The following is a 22396-nucleotide window of genomic DNA, read 5'->3' as shown; positions in this document are numbered from 1 at the left end:
GAGTAGCTGGGATTATAGGCACGCGCCACCATGCCCAGCTAATTTTTTGTATTTTTAGTAGAGACGGGGTTTCACCATGTTGACCAGGATGGTCTCGATCTCTCGACCTCGTGATCCACCTGCCTCGTCCTCCCAAAGTGCTGGGATTACAGGTGTGAGCCACCGTGCCCGGCCACTGACCTTGGTTTTTAATTTGAGCCTCATTCTAGCATATATGGTTGCTGGAAGCTAAATCACATTCAAACTCTAGCTGTAGGAGAATCTTGAATATGTAGTTTTTCGTTTTCCGCCACCTGTAGTACAGGAAGAGCACAAGAAAAAAGTGTGGATAAATGTTGAGCAAGCTAAATCCTAATAGCTCGACATGTCTGAGACAGAATTGTCATCTTCCTGCACAGTACACCCCCACCGTCAGCTAAACAGGGACCATGATCTACTAAGTTACACAGTTGAAATATGGGTGAATCGTCCTCATTTTCCTCAGTTTCTCTCTTTGCCTCACTTGAGTTGCAGCACACACACCACACCCTTTATCACTAAAATCCCATGGAGCCTACCTCTTTAATATCTTTCTTTGTTTCTTTCTTTCTTTTTTTTTTTTTTTTTGAGACGGAGTTTCGCTCTTGTTACCCAGGCTGGAGTGCAATGGCGCGATCTCGGCTCACCGCAACCTCTGCCTCCTGGGTTCAGGCAATTCTCCTGCCTCAGCCTCCTGAGTAGCTGAGATTACAGGCACGCGCCACCATGCCCAGCTAATCTTTCTTTCTTTTTTAAGAGACGGGGTCTCGCTGTGTTGCTCAGGCTGGAGTGCAGTGGCTATTCACAAGTGCAATCCCACTACTGATCAGCACGGGAGTTTTGACCTGCTCTGTTTCCAACCTGGTTTCCTAGGCAACCTGGTGGTTCCCCTACTCCCGGGAGGTCTCCATAGTGATGCCAAACTTAGTGCAGACACCCGATCGGTATAACGCATTATAGTCCAGAACTCCTGGGCTCAAGTGATCCTCCCACCTCAGCCTCCCGGGTAGCTGGGACTACAGGCACATGCCACCGTGCCCAGACTTAATATCTTTCAAATCCATCCATCCTCTGTTCTTTCCACATGGCTTTAGCTCTGTTCAGTCATTGCTCTAACAGAGTCCTAAGTGACCCCCGAGTTCCCATCCATGCTTCTCCATCTTTATGATACAAAGCAGCCAGAGTCATCTCTTTAGGATTTATCTGATTGTCATTCCCTGATTTAAAAGCTATAAAGACTCCTCATCATCCTTAGGTTATGGATGAAACTCCTTAGCATGACATGCACAGCTATTCACAAAATTTTTATGTTGTATCACCTGTGCTCCAATCCACCCACCCCAGAATCTTTGCCCCCCCTCCCACTTTTTTTTGAGTCAGAGTCTCACTCTGTCACCCAGGCTAGAGTGCAATGGTGAGGTCTTAGCTCACTGCAACCTCTGCCTTCTGGGTTCAAGTGATTCTCCTGCTTTAACCTCCCGAGTAGCTGGGACTACAGGTGTGTGCCACCACACCCGGCTAATTTTTGTATTTTTAGTACAGATGAGATTTCACTATGTTGGCCAGGCTGGCCTCCCTCCCTTTTTTCCTTTTTTTTTGAGACAGGGTCTCACTCTGTTACCCAAGCTGGAGTGCAGTGGCACAATCTTGGCTTACTGAAACCTTCACCTCCTGGGCTCAGGTGATCCTCCCACCTCAACCTCCCAAGTAGCTGGGATACAGGCATGCACCACCATGCTTGGCTAATTTATTATTATTATTATTTTTGTAGAGACAGGGTCTTGCAATGTTTCCCAGGCTGGTCTCAAACACTTGAACTCAAGCAATCAGCTCACCTTAGCCTCCCAAAGTGCTGGGATTACAGGCATAACCCCCCCACCAGCCTTGCCCCTTGTTTTTTAGCCATACTGAATTACTAGCATTTCTTCAAAAGCTCAGAGGTCAGGCTGGGCATGGTGGCTCACGCCTGTAATCCCAGCACTTTGGGAGGCCGAGGTGAGCGGATCCCAAGGTCAAGAGATCGAGACCACCCTGGCCAACATGGTGAAAAGCCATCTCTACTAAAAAAAAAAAAAAAATGCTCAGAAGTCTTTCTTACTTCTCTTCTTTTTAAAAATTAAATCTTTTTTTATTTAATTTAAAAATAGAGACAGGGTCTTGCTATGTTGCTCAGGCTGGTCTCAAATTCTTGGACTAAAGTGATCCTTACACCTCAGCCTCCCAAAGTGCGGGGATTACAAGCATGAGCCACCATACCCAACTGGTCTTTCTTATTTCTAAGACATTGGCAAATAATTTAAGTCTTTGAAAGAATGCTCTGCAGATGGGATCCTGCCAGAGGCCCCAAGTTCTGGAATGCCAGGCTGTGTGCAGGAGAGACTGTTCAAGTTCTTCCATTTCTCTCATTGTGGCCACTGAGAAATGGCATGGGTCCCAGCTGGTGCAGGGGATGCAAAGGAAAATTAATCTCATTTTTCAGGATAGCCCGACACCAGATTTTTACCTATTTAGCAGATTCTGCATTCTTTATGTCACTGAAGCTGATACGGTGGCCAGAAAATAGCTACATAAAGAGGCTTGGTCAGGTTAGGAATTCTGGTGATCTTCTAGGCGTAGTAGTTGAAAGAACTCACATGAGTGAGCTGTACTTTCCAGCCATACAGAAGCGCACTGTGCTGGACCTTGGGATGGCCAGCCAGATGGAAGCATCTTCTTGCCTCACCATCTAATGAGTTCAAGAGCGAACTAAAGAGCTCTGGGAAAATCCTTCCTCAGGAAGAAAGGGGCTCTGTTCTCTGAGCCATTCATTCTTTGTTTTTATTTTTGTTTTGAGACGGAGTCTCACTTTGTCATCCAGGCTGGAGTGCAGTGATGACATGATCTTGGCTTACCGCGACCTCCATCTCCCAGGTTCAAGCGATTCTCCTGCCTCAGCCTCCTGAGTAGCTGGGATTACAGGCACCCGCCAGCATGTCCGACTAATTTTTGTATTTAAAAACAATTTTTAGGCCGGGCGCGGTGGCTCAAGCCTATAATCCCAGCACTTTGGGAGGCCGAGGCGGGTGGATCACGAGGTCAAGAGATCGAGACCATCCTGGTCAACATGGTGAAACCCCGTCTCTACTAAAAATACAAAAAATTAGCTGGGCATGGTGGCGCGTGCCTGTAATCCCAGCTACTCAGGAGGCTGAGGCAGGAGAATTGCCTGAACCCAGGAGGCGGAGGTTGCGGTGAGCCGAGATCGCACCATTGCACTCCAGCCTGGGTAACGAGAGCGAAACTCCGTCTCAAAAAAAAAAAAACAAAAAAACAATTTTTAAAATATATTTTATTTTCGCCACATCACTTCCAATAATTTTTGTGGTTTTTTTTATTTTTTATTTTTTATTTTTTTTGAGACGGAGTTTCACTCTCGTTACCCAGGCTGGAGTGCAATGGTGCGATCTCGTCTCACCACAACCTCTGCCTCCTGGGTTCAGGCAATTCTCCTGCCTCAGCCTCCTGAGTAGCTGGGATTACAGGCACGCGCCACCATACCCAGCTAATTTTTTGCATTTTTAGTAGAGACGGGGTTTCACCATGTTGACCAGGATGGTCTCGATCTGTTGACCTCGTGATCCATCCTCCTTGGCCTCTCAAAGTGCTGGGATTACAGGCTTGAGCCACCGTGCCCGGCCCTCCTCTACTTTCTTAATAAACTTGCTTTTGCTTTGCACTACAGACTTGCCCTAAATTATTTCTTGCGAGAGATCCAGGAACCTTCTCTGGGGGTCTGGCTCGGGCCACCTTTCCTGTAACATGGCTATACTGTCTGGGTTCAGGCATTGAAGTTATTGGACTGCAGAGGGCACTGCCCTCAGTCAGATAAGATGAAAAAGGTCACTAGAGATGGCTTTCCAAGACAGTCAGGGACTCTCATTCCCAGTAAAATGCCAATTAGGGCAGATTTTAATGTGTGACTTTGACCTGCATCTATTATGGAAAGGTCTTCTAAAAAATTGTGTGTGCTACATCTAAAGGATCCATCTAAAGGAAACAAACTTGCAACGCAGCACTGTGTAGTATAAGCCCTTTGTTCCTGGTGTCAGAGCTGCTCTTCTTTAGCTCTAGTTTTGTTTTGTTTTTGTTTGTTTGTTTGTTTTTGAGACAGGGTCTCACTTTGTCACCCAGGCTGCAGTGCAGTGACATGATCTCGGGTTCCAGTGATCTTCCCACCTCAGCCCCCCGAGTAGCTGGGATTGTAGGTCCATCCCACCACGCCTAGCTAATTTTTGTAGAGAGGGGGTTTCACCATAGCATATGGACAGATGTTTTGCTCACCATTCTTAGGCTGGCCTCAAACTCCTGAGCTCAAGCCACCTACCCTCCTCAGCCTCCCAAAGTACTAGGATTTCAGGCATGAACCACTGCATCTGGCAGGTCTAGTCTTCTATACTAGTGCTTTGAGGGCTGCTGCCAATGTAAACAAACAATGGTACCCATATATATAATATGTTGAGTAAGTGTGGTACAATGAGAAATAACATTTGGTTTTTGGGCCTGGTTCCTGGGCCTGGGCAACTGTGGGAGACTCCGTCTTTTTTTTTTTGAGATAGAGTCGTGCTCCGTCACCAGGCGCCAGGCTGGAGTGCAGTGGCGAGATCTCGGCTCACCGCAACCTCCGCCTCCTGGGTTCAGGCAATTCTCCTGCCTCAGCCTCCTGAGTAGCTGGGATTACAGGCACGTGCCACCATGCCCAGCTAATTTTTGTATTTTTAGTAGAAACAGGGTTCACCATGTTGACCAGGATGGTCTCGATCTCTTGACCTCGTGATCCACCCGCCTCGGCCTCCCAAAGTGCTGGCGTGAGCCACCGCGCCCCGCCGCGAGGCTCCATCTCTTAATAAATAAGTAAATAAGAAATCCTTGGAATTTCCCGAGTGATAAGAGTGTCTTTTGTTGCGGCCGGGCGCGGTGGCTCACACCCGTAATCCCAGCACTTTGGGAGGCCGAGGCGGGCGGATCACAAAGTCGGGAATTTTGAGACCAGCCTGCCCAACATGGTGAAACCCGGTCTCTACTAAAAATACAAAAACTAGCTGGAAGTGGTACATGTCTGTCGTCCCAGCTACTCGGTTGGCTGAGGCAGAAGAATTGGTTGAACCCGGGAGGCGGAGGTTGCAGTGAGCCAAGATCGCGCCACTGCACTCCAGCCTGGCGACAGAGCGAAACTCAGAAATTCCTTCTTTTTATTTTATTATTTTATTTTTTTTGAGACGGAGTTTCGCTTTTGTTACCCAGGCTGGAGTGCAATGGCGCGATCTCGGCTCACCGCAACCTCCGCCTCCTGGGTTCGGGCAATTCTCCTGCCTCAGCCTCCCGAGTAGCTGGGATTACAGGCATGTGCCACCATGCCCAGCTAATTTTTTGTACTTTTAGTAGAGACGGGGTTTCACCATGTTGACCAGGATGGTCTCGATCTCTTGACCTCGTGATCCACCCGCCTGGGCCTCCCAAAGTGCTGGGATTACAGGCGTGAGCCACCGCGCCCGGCCCAGAAATTCCTTCTCAAAAACAAAAGCAATTTTAAAGTAAGTGCCTTTTGTTATTCACCACATGCCACTGCTCTTGCATAACCATCAGGTCACTCCTGAGCTCGTGCTGTGTTAATCACTGAGACAAGGTGTGGCTCCCGGATCGCTCCGGATGAAACTATTCTCCCAAAGGCGAGGGGATCAGAAGGCCGGAACTGTCAGCCCCACCCACTGAGCTTCGGGAGGCGGGAGTGGAAATAAAGCTCGGTAAAAACCTTGCAGGGAGTGGGTCTTGGTGAGCGTCTAGGTTAGTGGATTCGTGAGCTGCTTCCGTCTGTGGGAGGGCGGTGCACTCCAACTGGGGGACTGAAGCCCCTGCGCTGGGGACTCTTCCAGACCTCTTTATCCGGCTGTTCATCTTCCACAGTCAACTGGTAAGTAACATGTTTTCCTGAATTCTGTGAGCCATTCAAGCAAATAATGCAACTCAAGGAGAAGGTCATGGGACGCCCCAGTTTATAGCTGGTCAGTCAGAAGTACCGGTACTTTCTTTTCTTTCTTTCTCTGTTTTTTTTTTTTTTTTTTTTTGAGACGGAGTTTCGCTCTTGTCACCCAGGCTGGAGTGCAATTGTGCGATCTCGGCTCACCTCAACCTCCGCCTCCTGGGTTCAGGCAATTCTCCTGCCTCAGCCTCCTGAGTAGCAGGGATTACAGGCACGAGCCACCATGCCCAGCTAATTTTTTGTATTTTTAGTAGAGACGGGGTTTCACCATGTTGACCAGGATGGTCTCGATCTGTCGACCTCGTGATCCACCCGCCTCGGCCTCCCAAAGTGCTGGGATTACAGGCGTGAACCACCGCGCCCGGCCTGGAGTTTCTCTCTTGTCACTCAGGCTGGAGTGCAGTGGCGCGATCTCGGCTCACTGCAACCTCCGTCTCCCGGGTTCAAGCCGTTCTCCTGCCTCAGCCTCCCTAGTAGCTGGGATTACAGGCGCCCGCCACCACGCACAGCTAAGTTTGTTTTTGTATTTTTAATAGAGAGGGGGATTTCAGCATGTTGGTCAGGCTGGTCTCGAGCTCCTGACCTCAGGTGATCCACCCACCTCGGCCTCCCAGATTGCTGGGATTACAGGTGTGAGCCACCACGTCCCGCCAGTACCGGGGCGTTCTTTCTTTCTTTTTTTAAAGACGGGGTTTCAGCATGTGGGTCAGGCTGGTCTTGAACTCCCAACCACAGGTGATCCACCCGCCTTGGCCTCCAAAGTGCTTGGATTACAGGCGTGAGCCACCACGCCCGGCCTTTTCCTTTTTTTTTTTTTTTTTTTTTTTTTAGTACCAGGGCTTTCAGCTGGCATCTGGGTGGGAGCAGTCTTGGAGGACTGAGCTCTAAACTTGTGGGATCTGACATGGACTGCAGGTACTGTCAGTATTGAGTTGGATTGTAGGACACGCAGCTGCTGTTTCGGTCAGTGTGGGGAAAAACTCGCACATCTGGCGTCAAAAGTGTTCTGTGTGAGAGTGTAGAGAAACGGTGTTTTATTTCTTAGAATACATAAATTTAAGAACACGCAAAGCTAAAGGAACCAGAATTCGTGAAGGTGGCGGAAAGGGCCTGCAGTTTCTAAAACTGGGCACAAGAGGGCAACAAGTAACCTCCGGAGCCGCCGATTCACCGAACTGTGCCTGACCCGGTGAGAGGCCCCTGATGACCAAGGCCTGTACTTCATTATAGTCGCTTTCCTTCGCAACGCCAGGCACTGGGTGAAGCACTGATATTTTCTTTTTTTTTTCTTTGAGACAGGGTCTTGCCCTGTCGCCAGGCGCCAGGCTGGAGTGCAGTAGCGCGATCTCGGCTCACCGCAACCTCCGCCTCCTGGGTTCAGGCAATTCTCCTGCCTCAGCCTCCTGAGTAGCTGGGATTACAGGCACACGCCACCATGCCCAGCTAACTTTTTGTATTTTTAGTAGAGACGGGGTTTCACCAAGTTGACCAGGATGGTCTCGATCTCTTGACCTCGTGATCCACCCCCCTCGGCCTCCCAAGGTGCTGGGATTACAGGCGTGAGCCACCGCGCCTGGCAAGTACTGATATTTTCAAAAGATGAATCAGTCAGGAGTCAGGAATTTACTGGGAAAGAGAAACAAGCGATTCTTACTTTTTTAATTTCCCCAAAATATAAAGAAGCAAATGGTCAAACCCATTTCCATCAGTCATATCAGCTGCTTAATATGGTGGAGAAAGGCCGGGCGTGGTGACTCATGCCTGTAATTCTAGCACTTTGGGAGGCCGAGGGGCCTCCCAAAATCGCTTAAGCCCAGGGGTTTAAAATCAGCCTGGGCAACATGGGAAAACCCCGTCACTACAAAAAAAAAAAGAAAAAAAAAATTAGCCAGGTGTCCTGTCACGTGCCTGTAGTCCCAGCTGCTCGGGAAGCTGAGGTGACAGGATCAGCTGAGTGCAGGAGGTCAAGACTGAAGTGAGATGAGATCACACCATGCACGGCAGCCTGGGCCATAGAGACCTGTCTCCGGTGGGGCGGAAAGGCCAGGTGTGGTGGCTCACGCCTGTAATACAAGCACTTTGGAGGCCAAGGCGGAGGGTGGGGGAGATAACCTGAGGTTGGGAGTTCAAGACCAGCCTGACCAACATGGTGAAACCACGTCTTTAAATTTAAAAAAAAAAAAAAAAAAAAAAAAAAAATGGTGGAGGGCAAGAGCTTTAGGGTGTTAGGAAGAGCGGAGATCAAAAGCTCTGAATCTGAGTGGCTGAGGTGTTCATGTGTTTCACCACTAATGCCTACTCTACCGTAAGTCATTCTGTGCTGGCTAGAGAAGTATGCCACATCTTAAACCCGTTTTTCCTTTTACATAGACTTGATTTTTTTTTTTTTTTTTTTTTTTTTTTTTGAGACGGAGTTTCGCTCTTGTTACCCAGGCTGGAGTGCAATGGTGCGATCTCGGCTCACCGCAACCTCCGCCTCCTGGGTTCCGGCAATTCTCCTGCCTCAGCCTCCTGAGTAGCTGGGATTACAGGCACACGCCACCATGCCCAGCTAATGTTTTGTATCTTTAGTAGAGACGGGGTTTCACCCTGTTGACCAGGATGGTCTCGATCTCTTGACCTCGTGATCCACCCGTCTCAGCCTCCCAAAGTGCTGGGATTACAGGCTTGAGCCACCGCGCCCGGCATAGACTTGATTTTTAAAGAAGTTTTAGGTTTACAGCAAAACTGAGAGGCAAGTAGAGTTCCCATGGATTCCTCGCCTTCACACACGTTCCCTCTGGCATCAGCATCCCTGACCCAGTGTGGTACATTCGTTATAACTGGTGAACCTACACTGACACATCATCACTCAGAGTCCACAGTTTACATTATGGTTTACGTTATATTTGGTTTTGTACATTCTAGGGGTTTGGACAAATGTCTCATGATGTGTATTCACTATTGTAGAATCAAACAGAATAGTTTCAGTGCCCTAAAATTCTCCCTGCTTTGGTGCTTTACCATCTCCCCCCGACCCCAAACTGCTGGCAACTTCTGATCTTTTTACATCTCCATAGTTCTCTTTTTCCAGAATGTCATATAGTTGGTTGGAATCATACAGTATATAAACTTTTCAGACTGACTTCTTTCATTTAGTAATATGCTCTTAATGTTCCTCCATGTCTTTTGGAAGCCTGATAGGTCATTTCTTTTCATTGCTGAATAATATTCCATTGTCTGAATATGCCACTGTTTATCCCTTTATCTACTAAAAGACATCTTGATTGTCCACGAGTTCTGGCAATTATGAATAAAGCTGCTGTAAACATTCGTGTACAGCTTTTTGTGTGGGCAGTAAGTTTCATCTCCCGTGGATGAATACCAAGTGGTACGATTGCTGGATCATATGGTAAAAGTACGTTTCGTTTTGTAAGAAACCACCCATCTGCCTTCCAAAGTGGCTGTCCCATTTTATGTTCTACCAGCAATCAATGTCTTGCTTCACAGCCTCCCCAGCATTGGATGGTGTCCGTGTTCTGAATTTTGACCAATCTAATAGGGGCATAATGATATCTTATGTTATATTTTATTTATTTATTTTTGAGACAGAGTCTCTCTCTGTTGCCCAGGCTGGATCTGGGCTTACTGCAAACTCCGCCTCCCAGGATTATCCTGCGTCAGCCTCCAGAGTAGCTGGGACTACAGGCACGCGCCACCATAGCCGGCTAATTTTTGTATTTTTAGTAGAGATGGGATTTCACCATGTTGGCCAGGATGGTCTTGATCTCTCGACCTCGTGATCTGCTCAACTCAGCCTACCAAAGTGCTGGGATTACAGGCGTGAGCCGTGTCACCGGGCCTTACGTTTTTTATGCCCCCAATGACATATAATGTACAACAACTTTTTTTTTTTTTTTTGAGATGGAGTTTCGCTCTTGTTACCCAGGCTGGAGTGCAATGGCGCGATCTCGGCTCACCGCAACCTCCGCCTCCCGGGTTCAGGCAATTCTCCTGCCTCAGCCTCCCGAGTAGCTGGGATTACAGGCACGCGCCAGCATGCCCAGCTGATTTTTTGTATTTTTAGTAGAGACGGGGTTTCACCATGTCGACCAGGGTGGTCTCGAACTCTCGACCTCGTGATCCACCCGCCTCGGCATCCACCCGCCTCGGCCTCCCAAAGTGCTGGGATTACAGGCTTGAGCCACCGCGCCCGGCCACAACAACTTTTTATATGCCCATTTGCTATCTGTGTATCTTTGATGTGGTTTCTGTTCAAATAGTTTGCCCATTTTAAAAATTTAGGGTTTTTTTAAATTGTTGTTTTTAAAAGTTTGTGTATTATTTTGAATAATATGCCTTTTTCAGAAGCGTCTTTTGCAAATATTTGTTCCCAGTCTGGTTTGTTTTCTCAGTCTCTTGACATTCTCTTTAGCAAAGTAGGTGTTTGTAATTTTGGTTTTTTGTTTGTTTGTTTAAGACCGAGTCTGGCTCTGCCACCCAGGCTGGAGTGCAGTGGTGCAACCTCAGCCTGCCTAATTTTTTATTTTTAGTAGAGGTGAAGTTTCATCATGTTGGCCAGGCTGGTCTCGAACTCCGGACCTCAAGTGATTTGCCCCACTCAGCCTCCCAAAGTGCTGGGATTACAGGCGTGAGCCACCACATCCTGATGCTGTTTGTAATTTTTATAAAGTTGAATTATCAATTTGAGTTTTTTATTATCAAGTTATCAACTTTATAATTGATAATATCAATTATAATTGATATTTTTAATATTTATTTTATTATCAACTTTATTATCAACTAATAATACTTTATTATCAACTTTATAATTGATATAAAGTAGCTGGGACTACAGGCACAAATAATAAAAAAAATTATTTTATTATCAACTAATAATACTTTATTATCAACTTTGTAATTGATATAAAGTTGATAATAAAGTATTATTAGTTGATAATAAAATAAGTAATATCAATTTATACCAATAACTTGATAATATTATTTTATTATCAATTATACAGTTGAATTATCAATTTGAGTTTATCGATTATCAATTATTTCTAAGTTATTTCAAAGAATTATGCCTTTGGTGTTGTATCTAAAAAGTTATTGCCATACTGAAGGTCATCTACATTTTCTTTTTTTTTTTTTGAGGCGGAGTTTCGCTCTTGTTACCCAGGCTGGAGTGCAATGGTGCTATCTCGGCTCACCGCAACCTCCGCCTCCTGGGTTCAGGCAATTCTCCTGCCTCAGCCTCCTGAGTAGCTGGGATTACAGGCACGTGCCACCACGCCCAGCTAATTTTTTGTATTTTTAGTAGAGACGGGGTTTCACCATATTGACCAGGATGGTCTCAATCTCTTGACCTCGTGATCCACCCACCTCGGCCTCCCAACGTGCTGGGATTACAGGCTTGAGCCACTGTGCCGAGCCCCTCTACAGCATTTTGTTTCTTATTTTTACATTCGTCAGGTTTAAGTAAAACACTGCATTACCAGTACAACTGGTTTAATATTTGCAAAACATACAAAGTTACAAAATACAGGTGTAAAAAATACCATAGGAAACATTCTCCATTTCGTGGATGGGCCCACTTTGTTGCTTTGTTATAACTGTTGATCGCATGGGTGCAGAACCTTTCACAGCTTCACGAATTTTTTCTTTATCTTTCAAAATCTTCGACATGGTCGAGTGTGATAACTTCGTATCACGTGCGATCACATTCATTTTCTTTCTTTCCTCCTTCATACTGCTTAATTACCTTCATTTTCGGGTCGAGATCAATGGCCTTTCTTTCCTTCTTGGCAGGTGGAGGCGTAGACAAAGACAATTTCCTCTTGGTAGACATCTTGGGAGGGGTTTGATGAAAAATATCCAAGACACAAAACACGCATTGCTGTACCGAGTCTGGGATAACAGTTGAAATGGTGCACGCGGAGATGGTCGTGCTGCCGGAAGCTGGTCCGCCCTGTCGTACGCCCAGCTGGGCAACGTTTGCGCTGCCAGACGCGGAGCAGTCGTGGCTAGCGATTGTGGTCGTCAAGTCGAATGGTCATAAGTTGCATAGGTCGTAAGTCGATCAATACCTGTACAGACTTAAGCCACCTTGCCCGGCTGTCTTTTCTTTTATCTTTCTTTCTTTCTTTTTTTCTTTTGGAGGCGGAGTCTCACTGTGTCACCCAGGGTGGAATGCCATGGTTCGATCTTGGCTCACTGCAACCCTGGATCTTGGCTCACTGCAACCCTCGCCTCCCAGGCTCAAGTGATTCAGCTTTTTTTTTTTTTTCCAAGACAGGGTTTCACCATATTGGTCAGGCTGGTCTCAAACTCCTAACCTCAGGTTATCCGCCCACCTCAGCCTCCCAAAGTACTGGGATTACAGGCGTGAGCCATCGTGCCCGGCTCAGCTTTTTTTTTTTGTAGAGATGGGGTTATCGCCATGTTGCCAAGGCTGGTCTCGAACTCCTGAGCTCAGGAGATCCACCACCAGCCTCTTCCTCTCAAAGTGTTGGGAATACAGGCATGAGCCACAGTGCCCAGCCATGCTCTTTCATTTCTGATATTGCTAATTTGTCTCATCTCTCTTTAATTTTTTAATTAATTATCCAGGCTTATTGATTTCAAAGAACTAGCTTTTGGTTCTTGTTGATTTTCTCCATTCCTGTTTACAATTTCATGATTTCTATGCTATTTTTTTCTGTGTATATTAAATTTAATTTGCTCTTCCTTTTTTTAGCTTCCTAAGGCAGAAACCTAGATTCAATTATTTATTTTTAGATTTTATTTTATTTTATTTTTTTGAGACAGGGTCTTGCTCTGTTGCCCCAGGAGTGCAGTGGCGTGATCACAACTCCCTGCAGCCTCAACCTCCCCAAGCTCAAGTGATCCTCTCACCTTAGCCTTGAGTAGCTGGGACTATAGTTTCAAGCCACTATACCAGCTAATTTTTGTGTATTTTGTAGGGACAAGGTTTGTTTTTTTTTTTTTGAGATGGAGTTTCGCTTTTGTTACCCAGGCTGGAGTGCAATGGCGCGATCTCGGCTCACCGCAACCTCCGCCTCCTGGGTTCAGGCAATTCTCCTGCCTCAGCCTCCTCAGTAGCTGGGACTACAAGGCACTCGCCACCATGCCCAGCTAATTTTTTGTATTTTTAGTGGAGATGGGTTTTCACCATGTTGACCAGGACGGTCTCGATCTCTTGACCTCATGATCCACCTGCCTTGGCCTCCCAGAGTGCTGGGATTACAGGCGTGAGCCACCGCGCCCTGCTGGGACAAGGTTTTACTATGTTGGCCAGGCTGATCTTGAACTCCTGGGCTGAAGCAATCTGTCCCTTTTGGTCGCCCAAAGTGCTGGGATTCAGCAATTTTTAGATGTTTCTCTTTTTCTTTTCTTTTTTCTTTGGGAGACAAAGTTTCTCTCTGCCACCCAGGCTGGTGTGCAGTGGTGCCATCTCGGTTCACTGTAATCTCCGCCTCCCAGGTTCAAGGCATTCTCCTGTCTCAACCTTCCAAGTAGTTGGGCTTACAGGCATGGGCCACCACTCCAGGGCTAATTTTTGTATTTTTATTAGACATAAGGTTTCACTATGTTGATCAGGCTGGTCCTGAACTTCTGGTCTCCTGTGATCCGCTTGCCTCAGCCTCCCAGTGTTGGGATTATAGGTAAGAGTCACCATGCCTAGCCTCTTTTTTTCTAGTATATGCATTCAGTGCTATATTTTGCATCTAAACACTGCTTTTACTGCATCCCACAAATTTTGTAAGTTGTGTTTTTATTTTCGTTTTCCATTGACTTGTATTAATTAATTAATTATTATTTTTTAAGCTAGAGTTTTACTCTTGTTGCTCAGGCTGGAGTGAAACGGCATGGTCTCAGCTCATTGCAACCTCCGCCTCTAGGGTTCAAGAAGTTCTTCTGCCTCAGCCTCCCATGTAGCTGGGATTACAGGTACCTGCTACTTGGGAGCCACCATACCCCACTATTTTTTGTCTTTTTGTAGAGACCGTGTTTCACCATGTTGGCCAGGCTGGTCTTGAACTGCTGGCCTCAGGTGATCCGCCCGCCTTGGCCTCCAAAGTGCTGGGATTACAGGCATGAGCCACCATACCCGGCCTCCATTGACTTTTAAAAAGTTAGTGCTATATAGATAGCTGCATATACAGAGATGCAGTGTTCAACCCCATGCAGATTTGGAGAGGGCTCTACACAGGAATTATGGAGAAATCAGTGATTATGAACTTTAGTGCATCAGAATCATCAATGTATAACAAAATGAAGAATCTTCAGTTTTTTCCCTGAGGATTTGAATTTGGTGTGTCTGTGGTGGGTCAAGAATATGTTCTTGGCAACCACCTTCAAGTGATTCTGATTCCGGTGATGTTACTAAATGCAGCCTTTCTTTCTTTCTTTCTTTCTTTTTTTTTCTGATAAAAACAGGGTTTCACCACGTTGGTCAGGACGGTCTTGAACTCCCGACCTCAGGTGATCCACCTGCCTTGGCCTCCAAAGTGCTTGGATTACAGGCGTGAGCCACCACGCCCGGCTGCCTTTCTTACTTTCTACCAGTATTTCTCAAATACCGGTATGTACCTGAATCCCCCAAGGGTATGATTGCCAGATAAATACAGGATGATCTGTTTACTGTGAATTTCAGATAAATAAAATACAATTTTTTAAGTATGTGTCTCAAATACTGGAATATTTGGGCAAATAATCTGTTTCAGTAAAGTTCAAATATGCTTCCTTTCTAAGCATCACAAGTACTTTCAAATTAGGAGTTTAACTCTCCCTTGTGGCAGATATTCGTGATGATTATTTTGTCTTTTTAGGACATTTCAAAATATACAGCCTCATGAGAGGATTTTCCTCTTCTTTCCTGTTTCTCCTGTTAACTTTTTCTTCATATCTCCATCCTCCTTCTGTGGTCACCTCGGAAACAAAAAGCTCCAGAGAAATGTTACAACTTATCTTCCATCCTTTTTCTTCTTTTCTTTGTTTCTCTTTTTATTTTCACACCTCTTGTTCCATTTCCTCTTAGCCTCTGCTCTCTCCTGTTTCCTTTGTAAGTCCCTTGCTTTTGCCCAAGTTGTCTCAGCCAAAATGAAATTTCCACCAGGGCTCCCCTCCTTCCTTTCTTCCTTTCTGTTTTCTTCTGTTTTTCCTTCCTTTCTGTTTTCTCCCTAAACCATCTATGTCAAAATTACAATCTGTAGAAACAAATTAGGGAGTTAGGGTACTGGGGACCGGCCTATACTATTGTGTTTCAGAAGGAGACTCTGTTCTGACAGTCCTTTTGAGAGCAAGTTCCAAGTCAGGGAAAAAAAAAAATGCTGGGGGGAGGGGGCTGGGAGGTGGGGAGCTTCAGGAAACAACAATTGCTTTGCCTGGGGATCTGTTGGGAGAGTGATGGATGGCAGTTAGGACTTGGAGAACTGCAGGAAACGGAGGGGAGTCATTGCCAGGCAGCATGAAGGGAGGAGGTGTCTGGGAGAAACAGCCACTCAGGAAGAGCTTATGAAAGGGGTAGAGAATGCGCTGCCTGTGTGTGCGCTTGCAAGACCTTTCTGCAGACATTGTGTCTTTGTGAGGGGACTGCAGAGGCCATGTGCATGTGAAATGTATATGAATGTATGTGTTGCTTATTTCAGATCATGGATGAACCTGTGTGAATTGCTGACTGCAAGAAACGGGAGTGGATTGTTGAAAAGATTCTGCAGTCAGAGTGCTTGTTTGTGGTTGTGTGGTATGTGTGGCTGACTTTTTGCCAAATGCACTGCTCTGATTCCAGCTCTGAAAGTTTAGTGGAAGTCTGGCAGATTAAGCCAAGACACAACAAAGTCAGAATTTAGAAGAAAATATGGAAGCAGTATGAGAGGGAAACAGAAGCTGCTACAATAAGAGACAAGAAAAGGGAGATCTGGGGAAAGGGGAATGAGAAAACAGAAGACAAATAATAGCAATTCTTTTTTTTTTTTTGAGACGGAGTCTCACTCTGCCGCCAGGCGCTAGGCTGGAGTGCGGTGGCACAATCGGCTCACTGCAACCTCCGCCTCCTGGGTTCAGGCAATTCTTCCGCCTCAGCCTCCCAAGTAGGGGGGTTTACAGGCGCACACCACCATGCCCAGCTAACTTTTTTATTTTTAGTAGAGACGGGGTTTCACCATATTGGCCAGGATGGTCTCGATTTCCTGACCTCGTGATCCACCCGCCTCGGCCTCCCAAAGTGCTGGGATTACAGGCTTGAGCCACCGTGCCCGGCCAGCAATTCTTTTCTTTTCTTTTCTTTTTTTTCTTTCTTTTTTTTTTTTTTTTTTTTTTTTTTTTTGAGACGGAGTTTAGCTCTTGTTACCCAGGCTGGAGTGCAATGGCGCGATCCCGGCTCACCGCAACCTCCGCCTCCCGGGTTCAGGCAATTCTCCTGCCTCAGCCTCCTGAGTAGCTGGGATTACAGGCACGCGCCACCATGCCCAGCTAATTTTTTGTATTTTTAGTAGAGACGGGGTTTCACCATGTTGACTAGGATGGTCTCGGATCTCTTGAGCTTGTGATCCCCCCGCCTCGGCCTCCCAAAGTGCTGGGATTACAGGCGTGAGCCACCGCGCCCGGCCTAATTCTTTTCTTAAAAAGGAAAAATTTAGAGAAGGATGGAAAGAAAAACAACATGTTCTTTCAGATACAGGCACTGTATACTCTTAGTTCTTCTGGTACTCCAGCGACATAGTTCTTGTTCTCCCTAATTTCTTTCTGGATGGCGTATCTTGAAATAATGTATATTACTGGTATATTTTGGTTGTAACAGGGGATATTTAAACCTTAACAATTATCCAGAAGTGAGTGATTAAAATAATGTATGAAGTGCATGACTTTTTTTCTTTTTCTTTTTCTTTTTTTTTTTTTGAGACAGAGTCTCACTCTGTCGCCAGGTGCCAGGCTGGAGTACAGTGGCACAATCTCGGCTCACTGCAACCTCCACCTCCTGGGTTCAGGCAATTCTCCTGCCTCAGCCTCCGGAGTAGCTGGGACTACAGACGTGCGCCACCATGCCCAGCTAATTTTCATATTTTATTAGAGACGGGGTTTCACCGTGTTGACCAGGATGGTCTCGATCTCTTGACCTCGTGATCCACCCGCCTCGGCCTCCCAAAGTGCTGGGATTGCAGGCGTGAGCCACCATGCCCGGCCCATTTTTTTCTTTTTTTAAGATACGGGGTTGGCCGGATGCAGTGGCTCACGCCTGCAATCCCAGCACGTTGGGAGGTCGAGGCGGGTGGATCATGAGGTCAAGAGATCGAGACCATCCTGGTCAACATGGTGAAACCCCGTCTCTACTAAAAATACAAAAAATTAGCTGGGCATGTTGGTGCACGCCTGTAATCCCAGCTACTCAGGAGGCTGAGGCAGGAGAATTGCCTGAACCCAGGAGGCGGAGGTTGCGGTGAGCCGAGATCGCGCCATTGCACTCCAGCCTGGGTAACAAGAGTGAAACTCCGTCTCAAAAAAAAAAAAAAAAAAAGATATGGGGTTTCTCCATGTTGATCCAGCTGGTCTTGAATTCCTGACCTCAGCTGATCCGCCCACCTTGGCCTCCCAGAGGGCTGGAATTACAGGTGTGAACCACCGTGCCAAGCCAACATATATATATTATATATGTATATATATATATAATTTTTTTTTTTTTTCTGAGGTGGGCTCTCCGTCACCCAGGCTGGAATACAATGGCACTATCTTGGCTCACTGCAAGGTCCACCTCCCAAGTTCAAGTAATTCTCTCAGTCTCCCAAGTAGCTGGGATTACAGGCGCCCACCACCACACCTGGCTAATGTTTTTCTATTTTTAGTAGAGATGGAGTTTTGCCATGTTGGCCAGGCTAATCTCGAACTCCTGACCTCAGTTGATTAGCCCGCCTTGGCCTCCCAAAGTGCTGGGATTACAGGCTTGAGCCACCGTACCTGGCTGTGCACAACATATTTCAAAACGGGGATAATAAAATACACCTTATCTCCACATTCCAAAGATGTTTATTGTTATTACTTTATTAGCAAAATTTAACAGGGGTACCTATACCTGGAATATGATATTTAACTTAATCATAAGATTTTCTTCTAGATTTGGTAAACACAGGGAGAGCATAACTTCAATTGAATGTGGACTAAAAAGAGATGTCCTAGTTGGGACCATCCTAGTTTTGCTTTGTTGCCAAAACACTGTAACTACATATTTTGACTTCAAATTGCAACCATTATGATGTCTCTCCAGCATTTTGCTCAATTAATATTTTAAACCGAAATAATTAGTAGAAATTTTATTTCTGGCAGTACTTTTGCTCCATTCATTAATCTGTCTTTTGTTTCATTCAGCCGTATTTTCCTCTAGGACTTTCTACTCTTTTTTCCCTCCTGCCTCTCTCCTGTGTTATTTTTTCCTCTCTGTCATGTTTCCCTGGATTTGATTGAAGTCTCCTTCACGTTTTCCTCACCCTTCTCTCATTTATTGAAATCATTCCTTTTCAGGTTGTCTTTCTCCCCATTCCTCTCTCCGGTGTCTTTGTCTCCAGCAGAGGGGGTCTGGTGGTGATTCTGAGGTAGGGAATGTGGCCTGGGAGAATGCAGGCTGGATCTAGGGAGGAGGAAATCAGGCTTCAGCTGTTTCTACAATCAGCCTACAAAAGACTGACTTAAAGCCTGCCTCTGTAAATCCCGCCTCTTCTGTCCCCTCAAAGGATCTCTCTACTTCCCCACCTTAAATTCCACCTCCCCCACCCCCATTTCTCTAGTGACATCACTCCTCACCAGCTGTGACTGCCAGGGATACTGACCTACTTTAGGCCACTCTACTTACTAGCCAATAAACCATGTTTTCTCCACTAAACTCAGGATTTTCTGCTAAACCCTCTTTGTCCCAGCATGTCAGTGGGTCTTTTTTTAAACCTCAAAACATTTTACAGTTATCTACAATATAGTCATTTTTTCAGGTCTGAATGTTCGAGAAAAAGCATAATTGATAAAATATTTCTATGACTTTAGAAAATCCATTTATGACTTAAATGGACTTATACTTTATTAAAATAGAATCCATATATAATTGAAGAATCATGTATGTGTTAGCAATAATTTTTGTTGAATCTTTAGAGGTTATGCTCAGTTAATGGATTCTTAGGTTCTTTGTGGCAAATTATATGTACATTATTTAGTGCATTATTAAATGCTATTGAAGCATGAACCCAAAGAGCTGAGGCAGAAGAATTGCTTGAACCCAGGAGGCAGAGGTTGCAGTGAGCTGAGATCACGCCATTGCACTCCAGCCTGGGTAACGAGCGAAACTCTGTCTCAAAAAAAAAAAAAAAAAAAAAAAAAATGTTGGACAAAGCTGTTAAGAGCACGTATTTTGCTACTTGGATTCAGATCTTGGCTCTGCTATTTTGCTAGCTGTGTGACTTTGAACAAGTTACTTAACCTGACTATGTCTCAGTTTGCTCATCTGTAAAAAGAAGATATTCTAGGCCAGGCACGGTGGCTCATGCCTATAATCTCAGCACTTTGGGAGGCTTAAGTGGGTAGATCACCTGAGGTTGGGAGTTTGAGACCAGCCTGACCAACATGAAGAAACCCTGTCTCTATTAAATATACAAAATTAGCCTGGTGTGGTGGCACATGCCTGTAACCCCAGCTACTCAGAGGCTGAGGTAGGAGAATTGCTTGAACCTGGGAGGTGGAGGTTGCAGTGAGCCAAGATCGCACCATGGCACTCCACTCCAGCCTTACGATAGAGTTAAGACTCTGTCTAAAAAAAAAAAAAGAAGAAGATACTCCAAACCCAGTAGGTTTAGAACATTCCATGATCTAAGATACGATAGGTTTATTATGAGACTGGGGACAGTAGTGTAACTATGTGTTTCAAGTATTTCTATGGTGTGATCCTTCATGCCTAAATCTACATTTACCATTTATTTATTAAGCAAGTATCTAAGTTGTCTGCCCCAGATATTCAGAAAAGTTCTGGGAAACAATAAGAAAGATGAAAACTTGTATAAGTACACCAGCATGATCATAGTTCACTGCAGCCCAGAACCCCTGGGCTCAAGCAATTCTCCTGACTCAGTCTTCTGAACAGCTGGGACTATAGGCATGCACCACCACTGTTGGCCAAGTTTTTTTTTAAACAGTATTGGCTGGGTGCAGTGGCTCACAACTGTAATCCCAGCACTTTGAGAGGCTGAGGTGGGTGGATCAGCCTTGAACTCAGGCTGTCAGGAGTTCCAAGACAGCCTGGCCAACATGGTGAAACCTCGTCTCTACTAAAAATACAAAATTAGCCAGGCGTAGTGGTGGGTGCCTGTAAACCCAGCTAGCTACTCAGGGGGCTGAGACAGGAGAATAGCTTGAACCCAGGAGGTGGAGGTTGCAGTGAGCCAATATCGTGCCACTGCACGCCAACCTGGGAGACAAACTGAGACTCTGTCTCAAAAAACAAATAAATACAAAGTTTTTGTAGAGATGGACTCTCACTATATTGCCCAGGCTGGTCTTAAACTCCTGGCCTTAAGTGATTTTCCGGTTTTGGCTTCCCAAAGCGCTGGAATTACAGGCATGAGGCACTGCACCTGGCCATTTTTTCTTTCTTTTTCTTCACAGTCTCATCTTACCTTGTAGTTTTTGGTTAGGATAAAACCCAAATTGAAAGGTACTGAATGAAAGAAAGGAAATCAAGGAAAGAGGGAGTTGATCCCTCTTTCAAGGGATTCAGGAGTTGATCGAAGAAAGGTTAAATAGGAAAAGCAATGAAGATTTTTTTTTTTTTAATGAGTAAATTAGCTCAATGATTTAAAAGCAAAATTAGGGGCTGCGTGTGATGGCTCGCACCTGTAATCCCAGCACTTTGGGAGGCCAAGGCGGCTAGAGCACTTGAGGCTAGTAGTTCAAGACCAGCCGAGGCAACATGGTAAGACCTGTCTCTACTAAAAATAACAAAAATCTGCCGGGTGTGGTGGTAATCCCAGCTACTCCAGAGGCGGAGACACCAGAATTGTCTGAACCCGGAAGGCAGAGGCTGGAGTAGAGATTGAGCCACTGCACTCTCGCCTGGGTGACAGAGTGAGACTGTCTCAAAAAGACAAACAAAAAACAAACCAAAAAAATTAGGAAATAGGACAGGTTAAGAATTTGGATCGAATAGCAGCAAACTGCTGTTTCTTTGAACCTAGGATAACCACATGAACGTAGACTACTGAACAGGGCTCCCCAGTCTAATTCTTTCATGTACAAAAAACAGCAGGGCAGATCAGGACAATTACAGTGGTGTCAGGCCATTAGGATGCTTCCAGATTTCATTCATTCATTTAATCTGTAAATGTTTACTAATCATTCAAGGTGCTGCTGGTGACATAGATGTGTGACAGATGCACATAGCCCTTATGTGGTTTGCATATTATCATTTCTGTGGTTGGACTGTACGGATGCATTATCTACCAATTCAGTCCTGTTTCCCTGCACCCAGAGCGTTTTTTTTTTTTTTTTTTTGAGACGGAGTTTCGCTCTTGTTACCCAGGCTGGAGTGCAATGGCGCGATCTCGGCTCACCGCAACCTCCGCCTCCTGGGTTCAGGCAATTCTTCTGCCTCAGCCTCCTGAGTAGCTGGGATTACAGGCACGTGCCACCATGCCCAGCTAATGTTTTATATTTTTAATAGAGACGGGGTTTCACCATGTTGGCCAGGGTGGTCTCGATCTCTCGACCTCATGATCCACCTGCCTTGGCCTCCCAAAGTGCTGGGATTACAGGCTTGAGCCACCGCGCCCGGCCTGGGTTTTTTGTTGTTGTTGTTGTTTTTCCTTTAATACTTGATACGTCCTCTATTCTTTAGGTGAGAACACATCTGATGTGCTTTTCCACATTTTCTTATTCCATTTTTTTTTTTCTTCAATTCTTCCCGGGTTGTTATAAGATCCTCCCAAAGACAGGACATCAGGATCAGCAAATTGCCACCAATGATTTGATTCCATTGCCTCATATTCTCTTCAGTCAGAGAGGACTCACAATATTTGCTCACTCTTAGAATGTTGCCTTGAGGCTACATGAGTTTATACATGTTGAGAGTTTTAAATAAAGAGCATTTTATAAATGGCTATTTTGGCCTCTAAGACACTGTGCTCAAACTTTCATGTGTCTAAGGATCCTTTAGTATGCTTATTCAGAATGCAGATATATGGCTGATTTTAGATGCTTTGAGTTGCTCAAGAAATGCAGGTATACAGGTTGATTCAGGTCAGAGGCAGAGATGAAGGAGTCTGCATTTTAAACGAGCCTTCCAGGTAATTTCTCTGCAGCAAGAGGGGGAAAAAAAAATCTTAACCAGATACAGTTAAAGAAGGAGGGGGAAAA

This window comes from Saimiri boliviensis, chromosome 7 (genome assembly GCF_048565385.1).
Source record: "Saimiri boliviensis isolate mSaiBol1 chromosome 7, mSaiBol1.pri, whole genome shotgun sequence".
NCBI lineage: Eukaryota > Metazoa > Chordata > Mammalia > Primates > Cebidae > Saimiri > Saimiri boliviensis.
Note: the sequence above shows the minus strand (reverse complement) of the source record.